This window comes from Mya arenaria, chromosome 8, assembly GCF_026914265.1.
Source record: "Mya arenaria isolate MELC-2E11 chromosome 8, ASM2691426v1".
Lineage (NCBI taxonomy): Eukaryota > Metazoa > Mollusca > Bivalvia > Myida > Myidae > Mya > Mya arenaria.
The window spans coordinates 17,576,104-17,581,919 of NC_069129.1; the positions used below are offsets into that span (position 1 = coordinate 17,576,104).

At 31.5% G+C, this 5,816-nt stretch overlaps 1 long non-coding RNA gene across 1 annotated transcript; it reads left to right on the plus strand.

Annotated features, from left to right (window-relative positions):
- The first annotated feature begins 1,661 nt into the window (after window positions 1-1,661).
- On the plus strand, window positions 1,662-3,224 carry LOC128243095 (uncharacterized). The gene is made up of 2 exons (XR_008262761.1): window positions 1,662-1,779; window positions 2,670-3,224. It is a non-coding gene; the product is annotated as an uncharacterized LOC128243095 (long non-coding RNA).
- The last annotated feature ends 2,592 nt before the right edge of the window (window positions 3,225-5,816 follow it).

Genomic DNA, 5,816 nt, shown 5'->3' on the forward strand with positions numbered 1-5,816 from the left:
CATATTATTCTTTACACAGATTATGGCCCATGATCGACTATGGAACTTAGGTTAAAGTTTTAGGGCAGGTTGAAATATTTATTAATAACTTCTATACCCTTTGTTCAATTGACTTAATACTTCACACAGGTGTTCAGGACCATCACACAATGAGGTTACATAACCCCATATTATCCTTAATACAAGTTATGGCCCCTGATTGACTTAGGTTAAAGTTTTAGGCAAGTAAAAGTTAAGGGCAAATTGGGATTTTAATAAAAAAACTTCTATACCGTTCATTTAATGCACTTAACAAAATTCAAAATAATCTACGACCATCTTACAACAAGAAACATAACTTCATTTTAACCCTTAAACAAATTATGGCCCTTGGTTTAAAAAAAAAAAAAAAAAAATTCTTTTGAAAGGCATATTTGTATATTCTTAACCACATTTTCATAATGGGAAATCAAGTTATTTGAATGACTTGCGTCATTGTTCGGGCAGGCTGGTGGGAGGGCAGCATCAAAGTCACCTTATGTATCGAATAATTTTAGTGAGGTTTGACATAGAGAGACCAAACTAATATTAAATCGTTATTGTATTCACTTCTAAGTCAAAGCGGCCTAGTCAAGCGCACTGTCTTACGACGGCTCTTGTTTCAAAAAATAATTAATAAGCACATGGAAAGTCTTTCTTGCAAATATAATAAAGCTTGGCCTATAATAACCAGATAATTCTTCAAAATAATATATCTAAGCACTAAAGGTTATAAATCGAACAATGCATTTACTGAATTATTCCCAAAACAAATGGAGACCAATTTAATTTGAATAAATATACTATGGTCTGAACAATGGCAACACTTCAAATTGTATTGCATGAAAGCCAATTAAAGCTGCACTCTCACAGATTTACTGTTTTTGAAATTATTATTGTTGTGCAAAAGTGTGGAAACCAGTGATAAAAAATTGCTGACAAACGATCAGATTTCAAATTTTCATATTTACGTTCCCAATATTGATGTTTTATGGCTAAAATCATTACTAATGCTTTAAGAAAAATCAAATTTTCGGCAGTTTTCCAAATAATTGAGATTTCTTCAATAATGAGTTATCTTAAATGACGAAATTGAAGGCATTAAGGCCAAAATCAGCAGATTCTGAGACATATTTTTTTTTTTAAATTGTCAAAACTGTCAATATGTGAGAGTTCAGCTTTAAAGTATCTTGTTCTTCATTTTTTATTTAAAGACAGGCTTCTGGAAGTGCGGATACAACCAACCATGCTGGCGGCACTGTGATATTTAACTGCAATATGATCTTGTCATCCCAAACCCGGGAACAACATAACCCTCCCAGGGCGAAGAACTTGAACCTTTGCTTGATTCATCAATCAATAGTAAGTAATTAGTTAAATATTCTTGTTTAAATGATATGAAAGTAGGTGTTTTGTAATTATTTAATGGTAAATATTGAAAATGGGATGGAAACAATACAACTAGAACCACTAATATTTGCATTCTTCTTTTTTTTTTAAAAATGCCTGATTGGTTTATTAATAAACTAATTTAAATTATTACGGTATAGGCAGATGTTGTCACATGAGATGTGACTCCTTGGAATATTCTATTGTAATAAATTAAATAAGAATACAACCTTTATTTACCGCCAATTCGCCTTATTCCAGAAGCCCATAATGCTTTGCGACAAAGGTGACTTCCGGTTTATTTCCGCATTCAATTTCCTAGTTATCGATACGAGTGAAAGGAAGAGCATAATTGGCAAAATAGATCGATAGGTGAGTAAAACATGTTAGGAACATCAGGTTATACATTCTTCTATAAATATCTACCGTTTTTTGTAAATGTCAATGAAGTTTTCGACGTTTATACCCAACTTCAGTACACATTTAAGTGGGTGGGGTAAAATAACAAATATAATGGTAAAGACTTTCATAGTAGTTCTCAAAGATTTCAAATACATATTGGATGTTATGAAGTATGCATTCAATCGTGGTTTGTTTAGTTTGTTATTAAATTAAATGAATGATATGTTGCAATTAGTGTGAAATTGTTAAAATCTGCAACTTCAAAACAGTCAAATAAATGAAGCTTAAAATTAAATGTGATTAAGAAGGGCATTTAAATACCGACTGCTGTGCTGTATGTAAACAAATATGCAGGTCTTAAAATAACAGCTTATTAATATTGTACTTGTAAATTGTAACTATTTAAATATCTGACTGATATTAAAGCTGCACTCTCACAGATTAAACATTTTGACAACTGTTTTTTTTTTGTCTTCGACTGCCAATTTATGCAAACGTGCAAGAAAACCAGTGATATAAGACTGCTGACAAAACATTGGATCGCAGATTTTCATTTTTAAGTAAATAAAATAATTTTTAATGCATTTTTCTTAAACCGTTAGTAACGCTTTTAAAATTAGCTATAAAATAATAATTTTTAAATGGAGATATGGAGATATGAAAATCGGTGATCTGATTTTTTTTGTCAGCAGGCTTATATCACTGGTTTGCAGATATTTACGCAGAAATTGCCTCTTTCCAAGACAACAAATAAAAAAAGTTGTCAAAACGGTATATCTGTGAGAGTGCAGCTTTAACAGAGTCTTTTATATTTTTTCTGGCTAAGTTGGATGATGATAAAACTATTTATTTTATTTCAGAGATGTACATTCTGGATGTTTGATTCCGCCAAGTTGATGCTCAACAGGAGTAGGCAGTTGATACCATTGATCTGATAGCACCTGCTATATCAGTGGTTATACAAGAAAAATTTGTGCAAAACACAAGAGACGGAATCGGTTCAAGAACAGAGATAAAATAAATGAAGTGTGTCAATATAAATGAAAACTTTCCTTGACTGCAAGGACTAAAGAAATGCACACAAGTGACATAAATTTAAATGTTTGGTACAAAAAGTAGACATTTAGAACTTAAAATTATGACACAGGATGTGAAACAACACTTTATAGCCGATAACAGTCGAACAAGAGATTTTTCAAAAAGAAGCAAGATGTGGTTTTTTAACCCTTGGCAACTGAACCTTTAAAGGGATTATTGCATACCAAGGACAATTTATTGTTATTGAATTATATCATGTTTAATGTTATTATTAAATTGTAAAAAATACCGTTGTTATTAATATGATTGTCTATGATCTTTTTATTCCAATGACTGTGTAAACTCCCATGGTTAATATTAAAAAGACATAAAATCGAGTTAACGTTTGTGGGCAATAACTAGCCACCCGGTTAACTTAATTTGTTGGAGCACCGTGCTTTTTCTGGCAGCCCTTGGTTCGAGCTTTTTCCTATCATGTTACTTTAGTATTGTTATAGTCAATAAGCCTAGGTGTCGTTAGCGCAGTACTGTAAGCCGAATATTTTCTTGGCCCAAATTCAAACAGCCTGGAGATTTAAATGAAACTTGGTACACATGCAAATTTCCAGAAACAATAGGCCCATGTCCAGCAAGATCATGCATAATATTTCAAGACTTGAATGATTCAATACATCTGCTCCTATTTATTTTAATTTTCATAACTAAAATTGTTCATCATTGTAAATACAGTGCTCAAGTTTAAAGCTGCATTCTCAGACTGACCATTTTGAAAAAAAAATGTCTGAAAACCAGTGATATAAGATTGCTGATGGAAGATCAGAAAACATTTTTACAGAATTATCTTGATCTTAACATTTGTACGTATCTTTGTTTGAAAATGGATATATTTATGGTTAAAAAGCGTTTCTAACGCTTTAAGAAAATGGAGTCTTTTGACAGTATTTCAAACAACTGAGATCTGTTATTTTGTGAATCATCTTATATGACTGCCTGAATTGAAGGCAATGATATCAAAATCAGTTAATCTGTAAGATTGCAGTTTTAAAGGTGCATGTCCATAAAGGTCAATTTGCAGGAGATCTCATCAAATTTAATGAAGAATCATACATTCAATGATGCAATTCAACTTATTCATTTTGATGAGAATCAGCATTTAAAGAAGTTACCATGAGCTCTGATTTTTTGCTGTGCTTTTTTATGACAAATTCATCATTTCTGTAGAAAATGTCTGACACTATCATACAAATTGTAGCAAAAGAAACAAAAAATAATTGTACAGAATTAATGTTTATTTAAATATCTATAAAAATAGTTGTTCATATAATAAAACATTATGATGCACATTGTAAATGTAAAACATAACTAAAGTACAAGGACATAAAAAAATATTTAATTTTATATATTTATATGATTTTTGAATAATAATATTTCTTATGATAACAATAATAATAATAAGTGTTGAATACTAAGCACTTAACATATTATACAATGTATGAATATCAATAATAACAGTCAAAAAACAACAGTTCAACCAACAAAAGAGATCCAACAAGTACTAGCAATGGGAATCAAACCAATATGACCCAACAGTGATTCAAATAACACTAGTTGTCTATCACACATTCTGTCCAACAAGCAGTCCAAACAACACTGGTGGTCCAACCAACACTTCCAGTCCAACCATTTATAATTGTTCAACCAACACGTATGGTCCATCCAATATAGCGGCCCAGTAAGCAATAGATGCCAAACCAACAATAGCATGTTAGGTACTAGCTGTCCATCACGTTGCTACCAATCTAGCAGCCCAACCAATTGTAGTGATGTTCTTCATTGAAAGTAATGACCTCAGAAGGTAACATCAGCATATTTGAATCATATCTGTAAAGAAAGGAATGGAACATAAAAAGCATATTTTTATAAAAAAGTAAGTTACTCTCAGACTTTTTTATGAATGGGTTTTAAGACAATCTGGAACCCGATTTAATTCCAGGCCTGGGGGTATGCGACTAGTCCGGTGGCCATCACAGGGTTCTCAATAAGTTTCGGTTGAACCGTCTCAAATAGTAAAGTAACCGACCAGCTTCTACTTATTCTACTGAAAATTCATTTAGTTTTCCAAATTTGAACCGGCCCTATTGCCATTTGAAATGTCCATTTTGGCCGGCAGCCGGTTCTTATTGAGAACACTGCATCATAATATTTGAAAATAACAAATCATTTAGAAGACTACACAGGTGACAGCATGACATAATTACTCTAAGTAAAATGTTTATTACATAGTTATAAAATACACACATCAGTATAAATATCAGAATTTATATTGATGATGATTTATTTATGTTCATTCATAAGACTATTAGTTATACCTGGTAATGTACATACAGATTCCTCATTAGATTATGACTGTCAGATAGTAAAACAGACTAATGTATTATTTGTGTTAATTTTCAAAACAAATGTTTTAGAATAGATGAGAATTTGTTGTTTATAACACTCCAATAAGAATAGTAACTGCAGTCTTTTCTGAACCATCTACCCCACCCACCAGAACTAACTGTCCAAGTAAACAGTCAAGCGATTTATAGCTCATGACATTCAAATAATATCACAATAATGTAATATAAACTCATTAAAATGACAAATCTAATAAAAATAAATAAATTATAACAAACCTGGAATGATAATTTGTCCGTATTTATCGCTGTTATTGTACTTCGTCATAACCCGGAAATAAACCGGAAGTCACCATGCCGCAAAGGATTATGGTCTATTGGAAAGTCGAGAATGAAATTGAACTCAAAATTCATTTTTAACATATGCGTAATAATTACTCGCTTATTTTGGCATGCGAGAGGCTAACCATGACAACTTATATTCTTACGAAAAAACATGTTTAAATTTACCAAACAAGAGCTAAAGGAAATTGTTTGTCTTCAAGCAAAACAATAAGCTTGATTACTGCAATA